We start from the raw sequence: 27410 nt of genomic DNA on the forward strand, positions 1-27410 counted from the left end.
GGGGGGGCTGGCTGCACGGCCCGGATTCCGGAGTACGCGGACCGGAGCAAGACCCGGAAGGCGGGCTCCGGACCGGACCCCAACAAGAACATAGAACATTACAGCATCGGAATGTTATGCCAAGTTAAACTAATTCATTTTTCTTGCACGTGTTCGATATCCCGCCATCCTTGCAAATTTATGTTTTATCTAAAAGGCCTAAGCATCAATATCCGACTTCAATCTCCGCCAGTAGCAGTGTTTTCAGGAACCCACTACTCTCTGTATATTTACCCCTTGTGCATCTACTTTACACAATCGCCTCTAATCTTAAAGCCAGGCTCCCTGATATATGACATTCCTACAATGGTTATTTAGTTTGAGTGCCTGCCCTTTATATTCCCCTCACAGATTTTTATAGTTTGATCATCCATCCCCTCCACTACCTACTCTCCAGAGAAAACAGAGCGGATTTGCCAATCCTCTTCTTATCTTTAATGTAACCTAATCCTGTTATCATTTTACTACAGCTATTGTGCACCTTCCACAATGCCACCTGGAATGGGGTAACCGGAATTGAACGCAAAATGCGGCCTAACAAAAAATTTATACAGCTACAACTTGCCTTCATTGCTCTTATACTCAGTACCTCGATTGATAAAAACAAAAACGTTTTCTTTACTACTCTGTTGACTTGTGTTGCTACTTCCACGGAGTTCCAGTTTCGGACCCATTATCTTAAGACTGCCCTGCCAGAGTAAACGAGCTCCGTGCAGCCACCTTTTTGCTTCCTGAAATATCTTGTCCTTTAATGTGGTCGAAACTCCTTTTTTTTCGTACGCCAGAGAACATAGCATTCAATCTCTCGTAGGTCAGCGTCCTTAATATGGGAATGTTAATCTATAAGTTGTCTCTGACAAGTTTCAGAATGTTTGAGACAAGAGCAGAAGTTCTTATTGCAACATGCATTGAGGCACCAAAGTCTGTAGCGGTGCGTCTTCATGCTTGCTTGAGGGATTTTTAGAGAAATAAGTAGACACCGATCCTGGTCCACGTACTTCGTTGTGATGATTTCATTCAGATTCAGGTTCAGTTTCGGATTTTATATCACCTGTACATCGAAAGATAGAGTAACATGCGTCGATTGTCTTATAAACCAATACAATGAAGAATGCGCTGACGGCAGTGTGCAAGTCTTGCCAAACTCATAGGTTCCAACATAGCATAACAATATTCATCAGAACAACAAAGGCAGCAGCAGCAACAACAAACACGACAACAAAACAACAGATCAATTCTTCTTGCATGCAGTCTGACCTCCCGAAGCAAGGCAAAACGTTGGTTCAACTGCATGTTAAATTACTGTGATATATAAACTGGAATATGAGTAACTTTGTGTGCATCGAGGTTTAAAATGTCCTTTGCTCTTTCATCAAATTTATTATATGCTGAGGCGACATTCATTCCCACCTAATAAAAGGCAAATTTTGATCTCTACATTCTCTTTCTTACGTTCATTTCCGGCCACACGATCCTGGGGTAGAGTGAAACAATCAGACTCTTGTCTGGGGTGATCTGTCGGGATACGTTGTATTCCACCTTGCTCTGCGACCTTACTAGATTGAGAAACGGCTTCATATGTTTAGATAAATTGGATTGGTCGTGAAACGGTCTGTCATATTCCATGATGCGTCATAGAGTAGATAGGCTTTGATGTGAGTGACTTCAAAGTGTTACGAATGTTCAATATCCACTTCTGCGTGCACTACTGTTCATACATAGTAATGAGGATTCTTTGGCAGGGGAACAGAAAGGACGTTCCGTAGACGAAAACTTGGATGCAATCTTGTCTTCCGAGTGCCAGGGACAGGGCACTTCGGATAGGGTCTAAAGCATTCTGAAGTGGAAGAGTATGCAGTCAGAAATCGTGATCAACATGGGTAGCAAAGATATTGGTAGGAGGGTGACGAGGTACTGAAAATTGAGTTCAGTGAGTTAGGTGCTCAGTTAAATGACAGGGCCACAGGGTTTTGATCTCAGGACTGCTACTCGTGCCACGCACTAGTAAGGCCAGGCGTAAGAAAATTAAGCAGTTTAGCACATGGTTAAGGAGATTTGGCAAGTGAGACGGCTTCAGATTGTTGAGTCATTGAGGATGTCTTCCAGCGAGGGTGATACTGTAGCGGCGTGCTCCACGCAGCGCTGAAATAACGACACGGAGTCGGTGAGCTGCAGTTGCAAAGAGGTTTATTCAAACTTCGCGGCCTCGCTGTAAAGCCTTCCTGTTCCCGTCCTCCCCGGGCGGGAATGCTGTAGGAGGCGCATATTCACAGTCCGGCCCCGCGCGCGGGCTTTTCCCCTTGCTGGTGAAGCAGGCTTAGCGCCCTTTTTGGGACCGGCCTCAATGCCGGCGCGCGCCACTTTGTGAGCCGGTTCGAGTGCGCTGGGAAGTGGGTCGCCACAGTATTTCTACAAATGGTACGGATAGCAGCTGAACTGGAGGAGACTAATATCCTGGCGGAAAGTTTTGCTCGTGCTATACGAGGGGTTAAACAAAGCTGGGAATCAAAAGGTTCATAATGATGGGACTAATGTTTTGACCTGCGTATATTTCATTGCAAGGAATACGGTATGAAAGGTGGATGTGCTTAGGATCTGGATCAGCATGTGGAATTATGATACTGTAGCCATTAGTGAGACTTGGTTGCAGGAGGGACAGCACTGGCAGCTCGGTGTTCCGGGGAACCGCTGGTTTCGGTGTTAGAACGGGAACGATTAAAGGGGGAGGTGTGGCGTTCGCAGTCAGGGAATATGTTACGGTAGTGCTCAGTCAGAGTGGATTGGGGAGCTCGTCCAATGAGGCTTTAGGGGGAGAATTGAGGAATAAGAAGGTATCATCCTTTTAATGTGTTTATATAATATGTTACCAAATAGTCCTCGGGAATTGGAGGAGAATATTCACACAGAGATTGCAAACAGTTACAAGAAACAGAAGGTCGTAATCGGAGGCTATATTAAATTTCCACAAATTGACTTGGACTCCCATATAGTAAAAGTGTTGGATGAATAGGGTATGTCCAATTTGTTTAGGAAAGTTTCCTTAAACAGTACGTAGATTCCCAGAGAGAAACAGAGTGAGATACTGGATATCCTATAAGGGAATGGGTGAGGGCATATGCCAGAAAAGTATACAGAACACTTTCAATCTACTGGTCATAATGCCATTAATGTTATGGTAATTGTGGAAAAGGAATAGACCTGGTCCTCGGGTAGTGATTCTAAACTGCAGAATATTCGTTTTAATGGTCTACGAATGTATCTGACAAGCGTGGAGTAAGACGGTTGTTTTTTGACGAAGGTATAATTGATAAGTTGGAGGAGCTCAGAAGTGAAATTTTGAGAATACATAGTTTGTAAGTTCCTGTCAGAATAAAGGGGGAAAATCAGAACGTGTTAGGGATCTTTGACCTTTGAGAAATGTTGTCGCCATGGTTACGAAATGGTGCATAGAAGGTATGGGGAGGTGAGAACAAAATAGGTACTTGAGGAGTATATGAAATGCAAGAGAACACTTAAGAAGGAACTCAGGAAGGATAAAAGAATACATGAGGTTGTAGCTGCAGTCAAGGTGCAGGAGATTCTGCAACAGTTATATTAAAAGTAACAGGACAGCAAGGGGGGGAAAGTGATCCTCTGGAAGAGCGGAGTGGTAATCTATTTTGAGTCTGGAAGAGATGTCGGAGATCTTATTGGTATTATTCTTTGCTTCTATAGTCTCTTTTGAGACGGAAAGGAGTCTATAGAATAGATGCAAAGCAGAAGCGAGGTCATTGCCCCTATACAGATTACAGATGGTCGTGTGACTGTGGAACGAGCTGCCATTTCAAATTGTGGATGCGAGTTCTATTTCAGCATTTATGAGAAATTTGGAGAGAGACATGAATGGAAGTGATATGGGGGGCTATGTGACAAGGCAGATTAATATTTCGGCCAAACTGTCTCTTTCTGTGCTATAGTTTTCTATGACTCATTGAATCTCTTGTTCAAACCCGAAATTAGGAAAGTGTTGAAGTCGGCAGTGGTGACAAATCAATGGAAAATATGAATATAAGGGCATTGGCTGAGTAGGTGCATTCTCGTACGCTCTCTGACGGCATTGCACTGCTAGTTCGTGCAGACGTCCGAAACCTTAACTGGCGGAAGCAGATTGGTTTAAGTCATCCGATGGTCGCTCTTGAATAAAAATAGTGATTAATTCCCGGTGTATAGCGGTGACAGCGCCCACTGGAACGACTTGAGGAAGACAGATGATCCAGACTGCGCATTTGACAACACGGCTCCATTCATTACAGAGGGCCCACACACAAATAATTTTTAGTGACTTTACAGTCTTCTCAGAGTGTCTGAAATTGTGACAGGCAGTATAGAAAAGGCCCTTCGGCTCAACTCCTTCGATGGTAAGTTGCATGCATGAGCTTATCCCATTTCCCTGCAAATGGTCTGTGTCCCAATGAACCCTGCCTATCCAGATATGTGCCCAAATTTCTGAGTGTTGGGGTGGGGTGGGGTGGGCAGTATGAACGACGGGCCAGATGGATGAAAATAGAACATTGTTTTTTTTTGGACTTGTTTGTCATGTCTTATCAGGGACACATCCATAGTGCTCTCCGCTGCCGCCAAATGGTCACTTGTGAACACCTCCAGTTTCTCCCTTTCCTATTTCTAACTCCCTACCCACTGCCGGTGTGCCCGTCTCTTTCCTTGAACTATACCCTTTAATTTATACAACTGCCAGATAATTGGATTCGGAGTTTTCTGTGTATTATTGAGAATGGAGTTGTGCAATATTTTGGCATAGTTAAGCATCATGCGCATTCTGCGCATAATGGTAATACAGTGACAATATTCCGATTTCACCGATGGAGTCATTAATTTCCTGAAAAGAAACAAATCTACACACTTTATCGAGGAGTTGATTGTAAAATTCGGTTGAATAATATATCAGAAACATTGTAAAGACTCCTATCACATTAATTTCCAGAAAACGTAAATCAGCGGGTTTCCTGTCTTGATTTATGTGTGCTAATAGCCTTGAAGTCACATGTTAGTGGTGTTTCAGTCTTTGCGCCTGTTTAGACCTTAAAGCTTCTCGACTGCATGTGTGCCCCACGAAAGCCAGCAATGTGGAAGTTCCGCAGCGTTGGTTTAACTTTCCTGTGAGATTGAAGTGAGATTAAAAGAGCTTCTGATGACTGGCTAGAAAGAATGCGGACTTTTCTTTTCCTTGGTGTTGATGGTGGAACTAAAATGGAGTTGTGAGGAAGTTCAGAATAAGGATAAACCTGAAATCAAATGTAAAGTGTTCAGCAGTGGCCTCAGACAGAACCTCTTCACAGACCGGCGATTAGCTTGTATGCCAGAGCAGCGATTGCTTAGGTAACCCAGAGTAAAGAGACTTGGGATCAATTTCCAAAGTTCAAAGTAATTTTATTATCAACGTGCATATCTATCATCATATATAAACCTAGATTTCGTTTGCTTGCCTGCATGCTCAGGAAATCCAAGAACCACAACAAAATCAATGAGAACCCATCCCCAATAAGAAAGGAATACACCCAGTGAGCAAAGACGATAAACTGTGCAACTAGCAAAAGAAAATAAAGACATTAAAATAAATCAATAAACAATATATCGAGATCATGGGTGCACGTGAGTGATTTAGCAATTTAAGTAGTTCGACATCACAGAAATACTCTCAGTGGCCACTTATTATTTTTACCTACAACTATGTGCCTGATTATTAACGAAAGTATCTAAACAGTTAGTCGCGTGGCAGCATCTCTAAGTATAAATGTATGCAGCCTTGGCCAGGAGGTTCACTTATTGTTGAGACCAAACGACAGAATGGGAAAGAAAAGTGATCGAAGTGAATTTGATCGCAATAAGTGGGAGGGCTTTACTTGTAATAGACTAGGACTTATCTATGGCATTGTCGGCCTACCGCTCCTGGGCGTTTGCCGTTTCTATGATACTATATATATATATATAGATATATATATATATACACATACACACACACACACACGGACTGGCACATATCTCTCCGGTTTTCTCCTCCTGTAGTCAATAAACTGCTCTTTGGTTTTGATGACGTTCTGTGAGAGATAATTAGTACTGCATTACTTAGTCATATACGCATCTGTTCCTATAAGTGTCCTCAGCTCCAGGGAAGCAAAGAGCACAGGGTTAGCATGGCGGAAGTCGACCCGAAGACCAGTGGTGGACAAGTTTAACGAGCTGCCAGAGGCAGTGGAAGAAGAAGGTAGAACTGCGCTGTTGAAAATGCATCAGGAGAGTTACACGGATATGAATATTTCATGGTGACGTTAGTCAACCGTAGGCAAATGGGATTGACACAATTAGGCAACTTGGTCCACGTGGACAAGTTGGGCCGGAGGGCCTGTTTCCGCGCTGTTTCACTTTAACTCAAAAAATGTAGCGTCGGGTAGTAAAATGAGGAGAAGGTATGGTTGACTTTCACTGAGAGGCATCAAGCAACAATCCAAAGCCCTCTGATAAATATGATTGCTGATAGAGACTGAAAGAAGGACAAATCATGTTTTACGTGAGCAACAACGAATAAAATTGAGCATCAATTAAAACCTTCGCACGTTACTGACACAGGTATTGTTAACATCCAAATACAACAAGCTATGAGGGAGATAAATATGGCTATTTTTCCAAGGAGTTTTGAGGATGGGAGATATGTATCGCCAAGGGTGACTTGATAACAGCTGCTAAGTGCAGGAAACAGGTGTTCTCTTCGGATCCAATTGCCCCATGCTTTCACCGTCAGACCCGTTGTCTCTTTCCGTTCTCTTTGCACTGTCTCTCTCTCTTTTTTCTGTTCCGCTCTCCCCTTTCGTTCTTTTTCCTATCGTTCCCTTTCAGAATTGTAATATTGCAGTCTGTGACATCAATCAATTTCATCGCTTGCAACAACTAATTGCAATTTGTGTAAACTTTTTATTCAATGATTTATTTTCAGAATTTGTGTCTTGCGGTTATAGCAGTTTCTCAGTTTTAAAGTTTTTAGAAATTTCAGCCGTGCCTCTCCCCACCCCACCTTCTCCGCTATCGAGTAACCGGACCAGCTGGACCACTTCACGATCAAGACAGAAAACATATCAATTTGTGTAACATTCGCTAAGTAGAGGCTGTGACAACACCGCCCGGGTCCCTATGTGGAGCATTACACGATCCGCAGCTGCATCAGTGCCGGTCACAACACAGACAGTTCGAACCTGTGATTATTATGAGGGACGGGTTAACTGGATTGACAAGTTACCAACGACAGGATAGATTTGATGGAAAAGGACGATATCCAAGTAATTGATAACTGGTTTTCTAGATTTCGGGACAAGCATTGACACAGAATCACATAAATACCGAATATTTATCTGGAAGACACTTCTGCTCATCTATTACGCAATATCCAACAATCAGTTTAGATATGGAGGCGGAATGTGGGATTGGTGGAGATTAACTGAATCATAGACAACGGAAGCAAGAGGCGATGTCTCACACAGGGTCCATTTTCGGTGAGGATCTTTCATCTGGGTGAGGATCAGAATTAGAATCAGGTTCAATATCATAAGCATATGTCGTGAAAATTGAGCGGGATAATGGGTGGAGGGCTGGAAAAAGTATTTTTGCGTGAGAAAATAACGAACGAATTACCAAGACGCCAGAGTGCTGAGGACCAGATTAAAATAAACAGATCGTCATAGAGTCAAAGAACACTACAAAACATAATCAGCCCCTTCGGCCTATCTAGTCTGTGTCGAATTATTAATTTGGCTCGTCCCTTCATTCTACACCTAGAACATAAGTTTCCAAAACCTTCCCTCCAAGTCCTTATTCATTTTTTTCTTAAATGCATAAATTGACTCGCATACAGCACATCTACTGGTAACTGTTCCCACAGCATTCTTTGAAGAAAGAAGTTTCCCTTCATGCTCCCCCTAAACATTTCACTATGCCATGAACTCTACTTGTAGTCTCATCCAACATCATGCGGAAAACAAATCCAGCTTGTATTTACCGTAGCTAGGTCCCGCTGGAGTGGCATGGCAGGAGGCAGGAAGAGAGCCAATAATGCTGCTATAAATATATAAGAAAAAGCATATAAACGGAATGAATATGATTGAATTTCACACTGTGAATGGAACCACTGGAAAGTAAGTAAATAAAGCTTCCATTATAATTATCATAAATAAAATATACAAGAACGCAAAGGAAGCCATTGTTCCTTGGGGCCAAGGTGAAAAACACAAAAGATATAGTCACATTCGGCACATACAGGGACAACATATTTATTAACAAACGTCTCTGAGTGGCCTGGCCTCAAGACTCACAGGTTGACAAAGAATGTGAAGTAGAATGTTACTGGAAGTTTTATAATAAAACAAGCACTGGTATAAACATGTGAAACAGCAGCAATAAAAAAAGTATTTTTTACCGCTGATAATGAAGACACCTGGATACTATTGCGCACAGGTCACAGAACATTAACAAGTTCAACAACAGAGAATGAAGGAAACGGGTTATTGACCTTTATTTCAGGATTATTTGAGTCAAAAGAAAGGCAGACTCATTGCATTGATGTAGGACTGTATCAATAATATTCGAGAAGTGCAGAGAATATTTACAAGGGTACTAATGGTACTTGAGGACCTGGCTTAAATATGAAAGGTAAGAGGAGGGGGAAACATTTTCACACAGAGAGTGGACAGAGTGTGGATCAAGCTCTTAGCAGAAATGGTGGATGCGATTTGATCTCAGCATTTAAGAGAAAACTGGGTAAGCACAGGTATGGGAGGGTATGGAGGTCTATGTTTTCGGTGTATGTCCACGGGACTAGGCAAAATAACAGTTCGACATGGACAAATGGGCCCAAGGACCTGCTGGGTGCTGCACTGGTCTTTGACTATGAATCCATGATCCGAATGAAAGCAGCATTGAAATACTGCTCTTGGGTCCAATCTTCAGTGTTTGAGAGGACAGGCAAGCGATCGAGTTGAGTCATAGAATCGTGCATAAACCTACGGCAGTCCGATTTATTTCTATACTTAGAGGTAAAGAGGGAAATAGGCCTTTCAAGCCGCACCGACAAACGCTTTACTCCTGATTTAACCCGAGGCTAATCATGGGTCAATTTACAATGACTAATTAACCTTCGAACTTGAACGTCTGTGGACTGTGAAAATATAACAAATGACCTGGAGAAAAATCCACACATTCCCCGGTGAGAACGTACAGTCTCGTTAGAGATGCCGTCGGAATGAACTCCGAACTCTGACGCCTTGAAATGTAATTGCAAAACCTTTGCAATGCACGTACCTGTCTAATTAAATGGTGTGTTGTGCGTGCAGCTACCAGCTCCTCTCACAGCGCGTTCCTAATGCGTACAGCCCTCCATTGATAACATTGCCCCACATGATCTTCTGAAAAATTTCTTTATTCGCCTTTAACCCATACCCCGCAGTTCTTAATTTCCCAACCCCGGGCAAGGAAGACTACACCTCACACCAAGTATGCTCCTTACGATTTGTAATCTGTACTGTAATATTACTTTTTATTTTCCGATGCTTCAAGGAATAACCCCCGAAAAGACAATAACTATCCCTATCAGTCAATCCCTAGAGTCATCGCAACATGATCATAAATTGTCATTTATTTCCAGAGGGCTAGAATATAAAAGCAAGATTGAGGTATTGGGTCTTCATAAAGTGCTGTGTAGCCCCACTTAGATTATTGTGATTAGTTCTGGGCCTCTTATCTTAGAACGGATGTGCTGAAAGTGGAGAGGGTTTAGAGGACTTTCGCGAAAATGATTCTGTGATTGAATGGTCTGTTCAAAGAAGGTCGTTTGGCAGCTCTGGAACTTTATTAACGAAAATTCAGTAAAATGAATGTTGACCTCACCGAAGCTGAAATATCTTGGTAGTGTGTTTGCGGAGAAGGTGTTTCCTACGGCGGGACAGTTTAAGACCAGAAGACCCAGCCTCAGAATCTAGGGGTTTCGTTTCCTTTTGTCAGAGGTGGTGAATCTGCGGAATTATTTGCACAGACAGTTGTGGAAGCCAAGTCCTAATGTGCTGTATATTTAACGCAGAGGTTGATATATTCTTGACTGATCGAGGCATATATTGATACGGGGAGAAGGCTGGAGATTGGGGCTGAGAATTGGATCAACGATGATGAAATGATCGAACAGACTCGATGGGGCAAATTGCTTAATTCTCCCCCTATATCCTATGGTACTAATACATATTACACAACTTCCAACTTAATATAATCTTGCCAGTAGCAGGGTGATTAATACAGAAAACATTTTTTGAAATGCGGCCTCACCATCATCTAAGACACTTGCAATATTTCATCACAAAATCGAAACTGAGTGCCTGACTGGCGAAGGCAATCGTACCACAAAGCTTCCTCACCAACCTCCATGCCCGTAATGCTACCTTCAGGAATGGATTTCTCGATGTCAGTGGATGAATAATACAGGGATTTGTGCAGTAGAATAAGCGATAAGCCCCAGTAGTGACAAGCAGGAAGGCATGAATATCTAATGACTGAATCGGATAACTTGTCTTGGCCCACACTGCTTGAAGGTATGCATTGTTAGACTGCTGGTGCAGGCAAGTGGAGAATTTTCCGCGGAGCGTCTTCGATGTATGTGATACGTGTCATTGGTCTTTGTAGACACACGTCCAGACTCCTGAACCAGCGGAGATAACTTCAGTCACCTCAAAACTAAGCTGATTCCACAACCTATAGATTCACATTGGAGGACTCCAGATCTTATGTTCTGAAGTCTATCTGTCTCTCTACCTACCTACCTACCTACCTACCTACCTACCCATCTATCTATTTATCTATCCAACAAACTAGCTATCTATTTATCTATATAGTAATCTATTAATTCGTGGACTTATTTACTTATTACTTCGTTATTTATCTGCTTTGATTATTTATCCATCTATTTATGCATGTATTTATTTGTTTTGTTTGCTTCTGTTTGCACAGTTTGTCTTATTTTGCAACTTAGTTATTTGTCCATCTTAGTGTTTACTTTTTCATTGATTAATTACATTTCCTTATATTATCTGTGAATGTCCACAGACAATGAATCTCAGGGTAGTACATGATGACGTGTACGTACTCTGATAGTAATTTTTTTCGAATATTGAACTTCATGCACCCTTGTATTTTACAGCGGTCTAATTTACAAAACAATTTAGTGAATCAAATCTCTTTTGTTCAGTAGTCACTACTGGATATTGACGGCGAAATATTCAACGAAGTGGATGTGAGGTGCTTCGATGTCAAGGGATGATTGGTCAGATCTGTTGCTGTTGAAAGCCGCCATTGCCTGGCACTAATTTTACTCCTATCTGCCTTTTCTGATTATTTCCATTGTCTTCTTCTATAGCTCAATATTTCACGGACGGAAAACTAAATTAATACGGTGCGACTTTACGGACGAAAGATCTCGGTCTGTAAACGGCGACGGTGCATTCCCCTACATAGATGCCGGCTGTCCAGTCCTTTGGAAAGACATTCTCCGCCCCCATACTTTCCCTAGATCCTTCCATTGATTAACACCCCAGTTAATAAACGGACCCGGAGATTCTGATTTGCAAACGTTGGAACCGGAGCAGCTCACGGTGTTTGCAAAACTGCGCGCGGTTAGGTCGGAATTTTGGAAGCACGCTGAATACACTTGTCCGGAAGAATGTCCCTTGTGCTACATCTCCTGTGGGCTCTGCTGCTATATTTAACAGTTGAGAGCCATGGATTGTCTGTGAAAATTGTGATTACAGCTGATTTATTTATACTTTCATCGTGTTCTGTGTTTGATTGTTTCACGTCACCCCTAGTGGTTTTATTGTGCATTGCTGCAGGTATCCTGGCAGCCCCAGCCCGCAGTCAGACCCAAATATCCAGCCCTACATCCCCTGGACAAATCGTCAGCTTAAAATGTCGGGTGCAGAACGGTAATGTTGGAAGTTACGACATGAGCTGTTACCGACAGCGTCCTGGAGAGATGCCGAAGCGGGTGTTAGCGCATTCGACGGGTAATGGAATATATCGTCAGGAATGGAACAGAAACCGTTTCCAACCGTCCAGAGACACCTCCAGCAGCAGTCATATCTTGATGATCGGCAACTTGGAATCCCGTGTCTGCTCTGACTATTACTGTGGAATGTGAGATAATGCGTATATCTTCGGTGCAGGCAACATCCTGGACATAAATAAACATAGAAGCATAAAAAACCTACTGCACAATATAGGCTCTTCGGCCCACAAAGTTGTGTCGAACATGACCCTACTTTAGAACTTTATAGGCTTTACCCATAGCCCTCTATTTATTTAAGGTCCATGCAGCCATCCAGGAGTCTCTTAAAAGACTCCATTGTTTCGGACTCCACCATCGCCTCCGGTAGCCTATTCCACGCACTCACCACACTCTGCGTAAAAATAACTTCCCCTGACATCTCCTCTGTATTTAATCTCAAGCACCTTAAAACGATCCCTATCCCCGGTCCCCTCTGCCTCCTCCTCTAGCTGCCTATCACCTCCCTCATTGCTCCGCCTCCTTACACACCTTTCTAGTGCTTTCCCCTTACATTCCTTCTTCACCTTTACTGCCTATCCCCTCCCTACTTCTCCTCCCCCACCTCTTAATCTTTCCCCTTACTGATTTTTCTCCTGACACCTACCAGCATTCTCCTTCCCACCCTCCCCCACCTTCTTTATAGGGTCCCTGCCCCATCCATCTTCACTCCTGAAGAAGTGTCTCGGCCGGAACTGTTGACTGTTCGTTTCCATGGATGCTGTTCGACCTGCTGAGTTCCTCCAGAGTGTTGTGCATGTTGCCATAATCAAATTACAGATCACTTTATTTGCGAACACATTTTTGTTGGACGCTTTTGGTTTACCTCAGTCGTTGCACAGAACTGAATATTTTCCCGTGTCCCTCCTTTTTAACACATGAGGCCCATGCAATTGATAATCAGTATTTGTTTTATATTGTCACTTTTAGAAGATGCAACAAAAAGCTTGTCTTGCATACTGTCTGTACAGATCATGCGATGACACAGTGCATTGAGGTGTACATAATAGCAATGTAGTACATCTTATCATAGAACCACATCATGGCTCTTTTTCACAGTGATGTCTCTACGTTGTGAAATTAAACCAATCCCTGCTGCCTACATATACTCCATATCCCACCTTTTTCTGTATACTCATGTATCCGTCTAGCTTTTAAGCTTTTTAGCTATTAGCTTTTTAAATGTCCCTGTCGTATCTGCCTCCTCCACCTAAGCAGCACGGTCCATGCACCCATCACTCTCTATAAAAAATAAAAATGAACCGACCATGTCCGTTACATACTTCCTCTCTCGGTTTAGATTTCTACCTTAGATTTAAAAAAAAATAATATATATATATATATATATATATATTGACTGTTATCCAATCTCTGGCTCCCATACTGTTCATAAATAAATTGGGGAAATTTGCATCACCGCAGACATATCACCCACTCATCTCACTACATTCTCCACCTCTGAGGAAGTGTTTGGCACAAACATAAGGGAGACCGTATGAGGGACGATTGGCAGGTGATAGAGAAGGGACGCACTCAGACCGAAGGTTTGAGATGTATCTATTTTAAGCGAATGAGTGTTGTGAATAAAGTAGATGAGCTTAGAGCGTGGATCAGTTCTTGGAGGTATGCTGTGGTGGTCATTACAAAGAACTGGATGGCTCAGGGACTGGAATGATTACTTTAAGTGCCGGATTTTAGATGTTTCAGAAAGAACCGGGAGGGAGGCAAAAGAGGTGGGGTCGTGGTACTGTTGAACAGAAATAGTGTCACGGCTGCAGAAAAAGGTGTACGTCATGGAGGGATTGTCTACGGAGTTTCTGTGGGGGAGATTAGGAACAGGAAGGAGTAAATAACTTTACTGGGTGTTTTTATAGGCCGCCGAACTGTAACAGGGATATCGAAGAGCAGATTGGGAAACAAATCCTGGAAAAGTGCAATAATAACAGAGTTGTCGCGATTGGGGATTTAATTTCCCAAATATAGATTGGCATCTCCCTAGAGCAAGGGGTTTAGATGGGATGGAGTTTGCTAGGTGTTTTCAGGAAGGTTTCTTGGTACAATATGTAGATAGGCCTACAGGAAGAGAAGCTGTACTTGATTTCGTATTGGGACATGAACCTGTTCAGATGTCAGATCTCTCAGTGGGAGAGCATTTTTGGAGATCGTGATCAAAATTCTATCTCCTTTACAATAGCATTGGAGAGAGATAGGAACAGATAAGTTAGTAAAGCGTTTAATTGGAGTAAGGGCAATTACGAGGCTATCAGGCTGGAAACAGGAAGCTTAAATTTGAAACAAATGTTCTCGGGGAAAAGTACGGAAGAAATGTGGCAAATGTTCAGTGGATATTTGTGTGGAGTTCTGCATTGGTAGCTTCCAATAAGGCAGGGAAATTATGGTAGGGCGCAAGAACCGTGGTGTACAAAGGCTGTAATATATCTGGTCAAGAAGAAAAGAAAAACTTACAAAAGGTTCAGAGAGCTCGGTAATGTTAGAGATCTAGAAGATTATAGGGCTAACAGGAAGGAGCTTAAGAAGGAAATTAGGAGAGCCAGAAGAGGTCATGAGAAGGCCTTGGCCGCCAGGATTAAGGAAAACACCGAGGCATTCTACAAGTATGTGAAGAGCAGGGGGATGAGAAGTGAAAGTATAGCACATATCAAATGTGACATTGGGAAAGTATGTACAGAACCGGAGGAAATAGCAGAGGTACTTATTTAATACTTTACTTCAGTATTCACTATGGAAAATGCTCTTGATAATAATAGTGATGACTTGCAGCAGATTGAAAAATTTGAGCATGTAGAGATTAAGAAAGAGGATGTGCTGGAGCTTTAGGAAAGCATCAAATTGGATATATCGCCGGGACCGGGTGAGATGAACCCTAAGCTACTGTGCGAGGCGAGGGAGGAGATTGCTGAGCCTCTAGCGATGATATTTGCATCATCAATGGGGACGGGAGAGGTTTCGGAGGATTGGAGGGTTGTGGATGTTGTTCCTTCATTCAAGTAGAGATAGCCTAGGAAATTATAGACCAGTGAGTCTTACCTCAGTGGTTGGTAAGTTGATGGAGAAGATCCTGACAGGCAGGATTTATGAACGTTTGGAGAGGTACAATGTGATTAGGAATAGTCAGCACGGCGTTGCCAAGGGCAGGCGTGCCTTACGAGCCTGATTGAATTTTTTGAGGACGTGGATACACATATTGATGAAGGATGAGCAGTAGTTATAGTGTATATGGATTTCAGCAAAGCATTTGATAAGGTATCCCATGCAAGACTTATTGAGAAAGTAAGGATGCATGGGATCCAAGGGAACATTGCTCTGTGGATCGAGAACTGGCTTGCAGACAGAAAGCAAAGAGTGGTTATAGACGGGTGATATTCTGCATGGAGTTCGGTCACCAGTTGAGTGCCTCAGGGATCTGTTCCGGGACCCATACTCTTTGTGAGTTTTTTAATTGACCTCAATGAGGAACTGGAGGGATGGATTAGTAAGTTTGCTGATGACACTAGGTTGGAGCTGCTGTGGATAGTGTGGAGGCCTGTCAAAGGTTACAGCGGGACATTGATAGGATGCAAAACTGGGCTGAGAGGTGGCAGATGCAGTTCAACCCAGGTAAGTGTGAAGAGGTTCATTTTGGTAGGTGAAATATGATGGCAGAATATATTATTAATTGTAAGACACTTGGCAGTGCGGAGGATCAGTGGGATCTTGGGGTCCGAGTCCATATGATGCTCAAAGTAGCTGCGCAGGGTGACTCCGTGGTTAAGAAGCCGTATGGTGCATTGGCCTTCGTCAATCGTGGATTTGAATTTAGGAGTCGAGAGGTAATGTGGCAGCTATATAAGATCTTGGTCAGACCCCACTTGGAGTACTCTGCTCAGTTATGGTCGCCTCACTACTGGATGGATTTGGAAGCCGTAGAAAGGGTGTAGTTGAGATGTTGCCTCGATTGGGGAGCATGTCTTATGAGGATAGGTTGAGCCAACTCGGCCTTTACTCCTTGGAGCGACGGAGGATGAGAGGTGATCTGATGGAGGTGTATAATATGTTGGGAGGCGTTGATCCTCTGGATAGTCAGAGGCTTTTTCCCATGGCTGAACTGGTTGCCACAAGAGGACACAGGTTTACAGTGCTGGGGTGTAGGTACAGAGGAGACGTCAGGGGTAAGTTTTTTTCTCAGAGAGTGGTGAGTGCGCGGAATAGGCTGTCTGGAAAGTGGTGGAGGTGGATACGATAGGGTCTTTTAGGAGACTTTTAGACTCATACATAGTGCATACAAAAATAGAGGGCTGTAGGTAAGCCCAGCAATTTCTAAGGTAGGGACATGTTTGGCACAACCTTGTAGGCCGAACTACCTGTACTGTGCTGTTGGATTTCTATGTTTCTATGTTTTTAATATTCCACAATATATCTGGGTGCGTTGAATCCTGGGCAGGATATTCACTCCTTCCAGTAAACACAATTCGCAGGTGTGATTAAGAGCCGGGACATTATTTTCGTTATTATGTAGGAGAAAACCGCATTCTTTAAAAATAATATATACTTGGGAAAGGTGCTGGTCAGACTGTCAAACAGAAAAAAATGGGTTAGCAGGGTGTCGGGATGTTATCTGAATCCGAACAAGTCGTTCTGCGTCTTCCCGATGCTGACCGCTTAACATAGCTGCTATAGGCTTCCGACATTCCACCTTCAATCACTGGGCACGGAGACTTGAATATTAACAAAGCTTTCACAAACTCGGAACATTCGAAGGAACCGTCGCTCAGTCACAATTGAAGGTTTAAAAGTCTCAAAATTGCTGATCGAATAATTCAAGATTTGGGGATTTTTTGGGAAATGACAAAGAACTGGTCCCAATGGAGGGACCAATAAATCTGGAAATGCTGTGAGCAGTTAGTGATGAGGCTGAGTAGTGTTGAAGTTATTTCAATACAATACTAGTAAGATCTAGAATTCAATTCCAAGGTGAGAGTGGTTTCAAAAATATTTGAAACATACTTGATGTCCCACAGTATCCGCACAAGGTTGTGGACCCAGAGCTGGGAGGTTGTAATAATCCTGGCAACTATTGACTTAAAGGATTGTACCCAAAGGGTCAAATGTACCTCTTCAGTGCCCCACATTTCATTCAATGTCTGAGTTAATTTGTGTTAATTTCACCGGCATTGTTTCGATCACCGGTCGTGAATAAAATAACGTTGTTTCCACTCCCTTCCGTCTGCCCTCTCTTACACAGGTAGCGAGTCCCGGAAGCCCTCGGTTTTTCTGCTCCCTTACTCCCGGAGGGGACCGGCTCGGGTTCTGCCACTCTATCCTACCTGGTGAGAGGATTTAAGCCGGGCTTGGTAGCGCTGCGCTGGAGCGTGGATGGAGTCGAGATGGAGAGCGGGGTGACGACAGGCGGCTTGCCTCCGGACTGCAAGCTAAAACCAAGCATAAAAGCTGAGTAGTTACATGCGGGTACCCGCCGGTACATGGAACAAGGGCTCAATCTACTCCTGCAGCGTGAGAAACAACTAGCTGAGGTCGCCGCTGCGCAACATCATCTCTTTGTCCGCTTGTGCGCAGTGAAACCCCGCCGGTTGGCAGAATACAGTGTTAGTATGTTCTTGTTTAACGCCCTGAAGTAATCACTGGGTTTGTGCAGTCGTCCTGCTCAATCTCACAATAATGTCCGCTTTTGGCAACGCTCAGAATGTTTAATAATTTCAGAATTAGTATTTTGTGACATTGCCCACAGTGTGCGGCGTCTTAGCTTCCTCTGTGTATAGAAAAAATGAGAGCTCCCGTGTTGTCATTGAAACCTGTGTAACACAACTCTGATTAAACAAGAAACAGCCGTGGGTTTGTCGTTGTCGTTAAATCCCTATCTTGCTCCTCATTTGCTTCGATTATGCCTTGATTCCGGCCGTTAATTTCCCATTTACTGCTAATTCTCTTTGATGACGGCACACCTGGTTCCTGTCGAGAATTGCAGCAGAAGAAACCTGGCGTTACAATCATTAGTCGCCAGATCATTGGTCTTTTTTACTGTGAGATAACAACGTTTCCCGACCGCTTAGAACCGTTTATTCTAAGTTTAGCTGCAGTTTTAGGGTTTACCTATGTGACTCCGTTTCTCTGAGTCAAGGCTCCGTGTCAAGGCTCTGAGTCAAGGCTCGGTGTCAAGGCTCCATAACAGGGCTCCGTGACCAGAACCTTCCTGTTTGCTGTTCGGCGTTTACGCCCGTGTAAGCATCCAAACTCAATCTCTTTGCCTGTGCTCTGCAGTTGGTTTCGCCTCATTCGCCATGTTCCATTGCAACAGTCGTGGCCTGGCTTTACTCGGCTGTGCGCGCTGCGTTGCGGGGCTGGTGAGGGGTGTGGGTTGTGGATTGGTAGCGGATAATGTCCTTTCTAGGACCCTCAATCAAAAGTACAGTCCAATGCATTTAGACATCTTATTTCGCCCTCGCCTCTCACCTTCCGCCATCACTGACATCTGTTCCACGTCGTCTTGCGCCTCTGCTCTTTATTTGCAATCGCCCGTATGTGACAGAGGTCAAAATTCTCACTGCTTGTTCGTCACATTCTTACTGCCAATGGGAGTGTTAACCTGTAAAAATATTTCCCCGTGACTTGGCAATTCACTCTATCTGAGGTTATCAATTGCGTTAGTTGATCCACAAAGACCAATGGCCTCATTTCGCGCACATCTCTTCGGTGCAGGTAATATCCTGGATATAAAGAGGAAGTGACTACTTCATTCTGTAATAAAAATTCCTATTTCAGTCACTGTAATTCACCGACACCACGCCCACCCATCATCCTGCCACACACACACACACACACACACACACACACACACACACACACACACACACACACACACACACACACACACACACACACACACACACACACACACACACACACACACACACAATTGTAAATCATTTCCTGAAAAACAATTCATTAATTTCTGTAACTTATCTTTATCTTCAGCTCAAAGTAAGTTTGTTATCAAAGTACTTATACGTCATCATATACAACCCTGAGATTTGTTTTCACACTTATTCAGAGTAAAGGTAGAAAGTACAACAGAAACAATGAAAACCTGCACACAAACAAAAGCTGACAAGTCATGTGCAAAAAGACGAGCGGCAAACAACGAAATAGAGAGAAAGATAGATAACCAAATAAACAAATGAATGAATGAATGAATAAACAAATTAATTAATTAATTAAATTCTAACAGTAAATAAACGAATGCAGGGATAATGGATATATAGATAAATAACACTGAGATTTCAGGTAGTTTGCTTGTGTAGAATACAGAGAGGAAGTATGTGTGTAAGGCCGGTGTTCTGTGCTCGTGGTCAGATGTGAAAAGGCCTTGAGGCTCCCAGCATCCCAGGCGGCCACATCAGCGCCAGGTGCGTCGAGCTGAAGCTCCTCGGGGACCAGATTAAGGAAATGTAGATGCAGTTCGGTGATCTTTATTTGATCAGGGAGAGTGAGGAGGTGATAGATAGGAGCTATATGCAAATAGTCACACCAGGGCCAACGGAGACGGATGTGGGTAACATTCAGGTGAGGGCAGGGCAGGAGTTAAAGGCTAGAAAGTACCCCAGTGGCTGTACCCCTGCAACAAGAAGTACTCCTGGTTGAGTACTGTTGGGAAGCGGAATACCTGGGGGAGGAAATGGTGTCCAACCCCTCTGGCACAAAGCCTGGCCTGTGGCTCAGAAAGGTAGGGAAAGGAAGAAGATGGCAGCAGTGATAGGGGACACTATAGTCAGGGGGTAAAGGTAAGGAGGGCGATTCTGTAGACGCAGGAAAGAAACAAGGATGGCAGTTTTCCTCCCAGCTGTCGGGTTCCGGGATATTTCTGATCGTGTCTACGATTATCTTGAAGACCGAAGGAGGAGAGCCAGAAGTACATATTGGTACCAACGAGATGGCAGGAAAAGGGAGGAGGTTCTGAAAACAGACTACAGGGAGTTAAGATGGAAGTTGAGAAGCAGGACCACAAAAGTAGTCGTCTCGGGATTAATTCCTTTGCCACGTGACAGTGAGTTTAGGAATAGGGTGAGGTGGAGGATTAATGCGTGGCTGAGGGATTGGAGCAGGGAACAGTGTTTCAGATTTCTGGATCATTGGGGGCACTTTGGGGCATGTGTGACCTGTACATAAAGGACGGGTTTCACTTGAATCCGAGGAGGAACAAATATCCTGGCGGGGAGGATTGCTGGAATTGCTGGAGGGGGGCAGTGGGAACCGAACTGAAGAGACGGAGAAAGAGGTAGTTAGCTGACAAAGAGAGAAAGATTGGAGACAATGTGAGGATAGGCAGGCGATAGAGAGGGGACGCGCTCAGACCGATGGTTTGAGTTGTGTCTATTTTAATGCAAAGTGCATCATGAACAAAGCGGATGAGCTTGGAGCGTGAATCAGTACTCAGATCAATGATATCGTGGCCATTACAGAGACTCGGATGGCTCTGTGGCAGGAATGTTTACTTCGAGTGCCCGGCTTTAGATGTTTCAGAAAGGACAGGGAGGGAAACAAAAGAAGTTGGGGCGTGGCATTGTTGTGCAGAGATAGCGTCACGGATGCAGAAAAGGAGTAGTCATGGTGGGATTGTCTACGGAGTCTCAGTGGGTGGAAGTTAGCAACATGAAGAGGTCAATAACTCGACTTGGTGTCTTATTTTATGTACACCACCCAATAGTAACAGGGGCATCGAGAAACAGATACGGAAACAGATTCTGGAAATGTGTAATAATGATAGGGTTTGCATGGTGGGAGATTTGAATTTCCCAAATATCGATTGGCATCTCCCTGGAGCGAGTGGTCATACAGGGTGGAGTTTGTTAGGTGTGTTCAGGAAAGTTTGTCGACAATATGTTTAGATAAGCCTGCAAGAGGAGAGGCTGTACTTGATCTGGTACTGCGAAATGAACCTGGTCAGATGTTAAGTTTCTCAGTGGGAGAGCATTTTGGAGATAGTGATGACAATTCTATCTCCTTTACCATACCTTTGGAGAGGGATAGCAACAGATAAGTTAGGAAAGCGTTTAATTGGAGTGAGGGGGAATATGATACTTTCAGGCAGGAATTTGGAAGCATAAATTAGAAACAGATGTTTTCAGGGAAATATACGGCAGAAATGTGGCAAATATTCAAGGAATATTTGCGTGGAGTTCTGCACAGGTACGTTCCAAAGAGGCATGGAATGGATGGTAGGGTACAAGAGCCGTGGGTCACAAAGGCCGTTGTAAATCCAGTCAAGAAGTAAAGAAGATCTTACGAAAGGTCCAAAAACTAGGTAATGATAAAGACCTGGAAGATTATAAGGCTAGCTGGTAAGAGCTTAAGAATGAAGTGAGGGGAGCCAGAGGAAGCCATGAGAAGGTCTTGGCGGACAGAATTAAGGAAACGCCCAAGGTATTCTACAAGTATGTGAAGAGCAAGAGATAAGACGTGAGAGAATAGGACCAATGAAGTGTGACGGTGGAAAATGGAATATGGAACCGGAGGCGATAGCAAAGGTACCTAATGAATACTTGGCTTCAGTTTTAACTATAGAAAAGGATTTCGGCGATTGTAGGGATGATTTACTGCGGACTGAAAAAATAGAGCATTTAGATACTAAGGAAGAGGATGCGCTGGAGCTTTTGGAAAGTATGAATTTGGGTAAGTCACCAGGACCGGACGAACTGTACTGCAGGCTACTGTGGGAGGCGAGGGGGGAGATTGCTGAGCCTCTACCGATGATCTTTGCATCATCAATGGGGACGGGAAAGGTACCTGAGGATTGGACGATTGCTGATGTTGTTCCCTTATTCTAGAAAGGAAGTAAAGATAGCCCAAGAAATTATAAACCATTTAGTCTTACTCCAATGTTTAGTAAGTTAATGGTGAAGATCCTGAGAGGCAGAATTAACGAACATTTGGAGAGGCATAGTATGATTAGGAATAGTCAGCATGACTTTATCAAAGGCTGGTTGTGCCTTACGTGCCTGATTGAATAGTTTGAGGATGTGACAAACATATTGAATAAGTTAGAGCAGTAGATACAGTGTATATGGATTTCAGCAGTTGATAAGGTACCCCATTCAAGGCTTATTGAGAAAGTAAGGAGGCATTGAAAGCAAGGGCACATTGATTTGTGGCTCCAGAATCAACCCGATGTTAGAAACATAGAGACCTCGAAAACCCACAGCACAATACAGGCACTTGGGCCTGTAAAGCTGTGCCGATCATACCCTTACCTTAGAAATTACCTTCAGTTACCCATAGGCCACTATTTTTCCAAGCTCCATGTACTTGTCCCGGAGTCTCTTGAAATACCCTATCGAATCCGCCTCCACCACAGTCGCCGGCCGCCCATTACACGGACTCACAAGTCTCTGCGTAAAACATCTTACCCCTGACATCTCCTCTGTACCTTCTACGAAGTACCTTAAAACTATGCCCTCTCGTGATAGCCATTACAGACCTAGGCAAAAAGCCTCTGACTATCCACACGATCAATGCCTCACATCATCTTATACACCCCTATAAGGTCACCTCTCATTCCCCATCGCTCCAAGGAGAAATGACCGCGTTCACTCAACCTATTCTCAAAAGACGTGCTCCCCAATCCAGACAACACATTTGTAAACATCCTTTGCACCCTTTCTATGGCTTCCACATCCTTCCTCTAGTGAGGAGAACAGAACTGAGCACAATACTCCAAGTGGGATCTGACAACGGTCCAATATATCTCCAAGATTTCCTCTGGGCTCCTAAAATCAATCCCACGATTAATGAAGGCCAATGCACCGTATGCTCTCTTAACCACAGAGTCAGCCTGCGCAGCAGCTTTGAATGTCCTATGGACTCGAACCCCAAGTTTCCTCTGATCCTCCACACTGCCATTAATACTATAGTCTGTCATCATATTTGACCTACCAGAATGAACCACATCAAAGTTATTTGGGTTGAACTTCATCTGCCACTTCTTAGCCCAGTTTTGCATCCTGTCAATGTCCGGCTGTAACCTCTGACAGCCCTCCACACTAACCACAACACCTCCAACCTTTGTGTCATATTCTCTACCTTGAGTCGTTGAATTGTTGCAGGTGCGTTACACATTCCAAAAGCCATGACGGAGTACTATAGTAAATGATGCAAAGTAACACAGGCAGAGACAATATCATTTTCACAGGTCAAGCTTAACGTCAGACTTGTCTGCAGTTACTCTGTCAATGCAATTCTCCATACCCGACAGCGGAAATGATTCTGGCACCGTAACGGCATTTACTTTCCTATAATATGTGCAGAAGCAGATATTCCTTGGCTCTTGTGCTCCAGGATGCATGGGGATCTCTACGGGCTATAGCTAGGATGGGCTACCCAATGAATGATCAGATAGCTTACCTCCTGCTGCATTAACGCAGTGGGTTCACCCGGTACGCATGCTGCTTCATAGGCTTAGCACCATTCCCAACAATGTCATGCTCCGACCAACTCGTTCGAGTAGGCACATCATTAAACAACGCCGGATAATCTTGAATTAATTGTTTCACATCCAACTGTTGCAGGGGATCTAGCTGTGACAGCCCACCTCGGAGCTCCAGTAATGGAGAAGAATTCTACAATTTGGCACACTGCTCCGTGGCGTTTCGCAACACTAGGCCTTCTTCATCCGCGCTGCCAGCTGGCATGGGAAGAACGACTGCAATGGAGCCAGTGACCCCTATTTCAGAAGACGGAATCCCATTCTTTGTTCCCGATGTAATACGCCTCAGCATGTTGATGTGCAACACACGAGCCTGTCGCCTCTGGTCAAGGGTACGAAATAACAATACGAACTCGGAAAGTTTGTGAGCAATCGGGGAAGGTCCTGAAAAACGAGAATGGAGAGCTGAAACACATATGGCACGAAATGCCAGAACCAAATCCCCAGCACTGAAGCAGCGAGGCCTTTTTTTTGTCGTAACGCGCCTTCATCTCAGCCTGCGAGGATGACAGAACCCTACTGGTGTGCCCACAAGCAGAGTGGAGACGATCTACGAATTCGCTGACATATTCCAACAGATTGGGCAAAGTCTTCGGGGATTCTCCGAACAGCTGCTTTTGACTAGCTTAAGCTGCCATATAATAGTATGCACAAGGATTATTTCATCAGGTGGAATCCGAGGGACTCCTGTACGGTTTCGTGCACTGCAAATAATACAAAAGGAATGTCTGTGCCCCAGTCTCTACCATGTTCCAAACAATACGCAAGTAGCATCGACTTCAGCGCCGAATGGAATCGTTCCAGTCAGCTGTGACGCTGGATGACACACACAGGGGACCTTACGAAGGACTGAAAGTGTGTTCATAACCTGGGTAAAGACGAACATAAATCTCCTATCCCGATTAATCAGCACAACTCTCGGCAGACCAAATGTGGAGAAGAATTGTATCAGTGCCGTAGTGAAAACAGGCGCAGCAATTTTGCACAGAGAAAACGCCTCGAGTAAACGGGTGGCAGCGCACATTACGCTCGGCAAAAACTGGTTCCCCGGCAAAGTCCCTACATAATCCACCAGTACTCACTCAAACGACCATCACATCACAGGAATCGGGTGAATAATCCCAGGGGTTAACCCTGATTAGGTTTACCTCCGCGCTGGCATACCGGTCAGGTTCGGCAATAGTCAGCCGCGGCACACTTCATTCCGGGGCAAATGGATTGGCGTAAAATGCGTTATACGTTTTAGTAATGTCTGGGTGTCCTGCCAATGGGTGGTCATGCGCTAACTACAGCACATACTGTCCGTAATTTGTCAGTGTCAAAATGTGAAAGACAACATCCCAGCCCAAGCCATCGTACACAACAGGCACCCACCTACGCATAAGTCTTCCAAAAGTATCAGACAGGGATCGACATACAACTAAACAGCAACTGAGCAATTACGAACTGTGGAGGGAGCTTTTGGAAAGGACAATTTGCAGGGTGAGTAGTTTAATAAGTGAGCAAGTTTTGAGATCTGAAAAGTTCAGGCTCTCGAGTTCGCCACTAGTGAACATCCGGTGGCGGTAGAGCGCCGCGGGTATCTGAATGGGTCATGACCTGAGAAAGAAATTTCACCAACGCGGAAGAAAGGAAGACATCGGTTTAGATTGCGCCTGCCGCTATTCTGGACAGCTTAAAAAGTGCTTTAGACTAATGAACTGATTGATAAAAACTGGCATTCCTGCAATACATTAAACTGAGCGGCTAGTGGCAGTTGAGAGGTTGCTGTCCTACAGATTAGTCCATGGTTAAATGCAAGAAATTAGTATTTGAATTTGAATTGAATTGACTTCATGTCTTACATTCTTCACATACATGTGGAGTACAAATATGTACCTTTCATCTCCGTCTAAATGTGCAATGTGCAAAAATAGTAATTTATAATTAATAGAACAGTCAATATAACATAGACTACACTCAGATCAGCGTCAGTTATCAGTCTAATGGCCTGGTGTAAGAACTGTCCCGGAGTTTGTTGGTCCTGGCTTTTATTCTGTGTTGGAATAACCGGTTGGAAGCAGCTGGAATAGATTGCGGTTGCGTCGACTCGTGTCCCCAATAATCCGACGGGACCTTTTTACACACCTGTCCTTGTAAAAGTCCTGAATCATGAGAACTTCACAACTACAGATCCGCTGGGCTGTCTATACCACTCTCTGCAGAGTCCTGCGATTCAGGGAGGTACAGTTACCATACCAGGCAGTGATGCAGCTAGTCAAGATGCTCTCAGTTGTGCCCCTGCAGAAAGTTTTTTAGGATTCAGGGCCCATACCAAACTTCCTCAATCTTCGGAGGTGAAAGAGACGCTGTTGCGTCTCTTACCGCCAGAATACAGAATTGTCTTTGTATACCAACTTTTCCATTCCCGTTTCCTCATTTACTGCTAACCTCCAGTAATTTGCGACTTCAGTGCATAGGGACATTTACGTGAGGTAGCAGTTCACATGGAACAAGTGTAGGAGAATCCATACCAGATACGCAAGTCCAGAAAGGTAACACGACAATAGCTGGGAACCACTCAGAAACACACAAGCTGAAATAAGCCGATTAACAACACTGGCAACTGGAGCTCTCGATCCAGATACAAAACCTCCGAAACAGGGATGTTATAAATGTCTGTCAGGGAAACATGATAACATAACACACAAAAACCGGATTAGACTATTCGGCCTCCTCCTTCCACTGTCATGGCCCGGATCGGTTCCCCTTTAAATTTAGTTAGGTTGCAATCCGGACCATTGACTCCTTGTTTCCTTCTAATTCCGTTTCACGCGTCCCTTGAGCTTGGCAATCAAGGTAATCTACCCTCGATCCGAACCGGCAGCTTATAAGCCCCTGGCTTTAGCAGTTCGGGGCGAGAGTGTTAAGAAGCCTTCGCACGTCGCCGCCGCCGCTACGACAAGCCAGAGTCATCCAGCACGCATTGGAGTACCAGCAATTCGCCTTCCTGCACAAGAGTGTAGTCCAGGCTGCTCAGCGAAGGGAAAGGGAAGCAGAGCCTATTAAACAGAGGCTGCCCCCAAGTAATGAATGGCTTCTGATGCCGTTGCTTGCGCGAAGAGGCCGTGTCCCAAATTCTGCTGCAAGGAGTGACTCGAGATCACTAGGCAACATAAGCTATTCACCAGCGTTCCTCACTAAACTGGAAAATACTTCCCGAATGTTGAAGTCAAAGAAACAGGAGATATTTTGTAAGTTGAATTCCTCTAGCGGCGGGGAGTCTGACATTGCTAATGCTCAACCTGGGACTGACATATTTAACCTTCCTGCGGTTACCACATCAGGTGTGGTTTCATACAAGACAAGCGGAGTCCTGACTCGACGTTCATGCCCCTTGTCCATGTCTACCCCTAGAAGAGTCCCGGCTCGGTGCCTGAGTGGAAGGTGGAGTCCTGACTTGATGTTCATGCCCCTTGTCCGTATCTACCCCTAGAAGAGTGCCGGCTCGGTGCCTGAGTTGAAGGCGGAGTTCCGGCTCGATGTCATGCCCAGTGTCTGTCTACCCCCCGAAGAAGAGTCCTGACTCGATTCCTGATCTGAAGGAGGAGTCCTGGTTCGAGATTCCTTGTCCTGTGTTTTGGTGTCCCCGCTTCTGGCTGCGGCGATCCATGGTGTCCACGTTTCAGACTGCGGTGAATCAAGGTCCTAGTCTCCTAGTCCAGGGTCCGCGACGATCCAGGTTGCACGTTCCCGGCTGCGGCGATCCATGGA

The sequence above is a fragment of the Hemitrygon akajei genome, chromosome 11, assembly GCF_048418815.1.
Source record: "Hemitrygon akajei chromosome 11, sHemAka1.3, whole genome shotgun sequence".
Lineage (NCBI taxonomy): Eukaryota > Metazoa > Chordata > Chondrichthyes > Myliobatiformes > Dasyatidae > Hemitrygon > Hemitrygon akajei.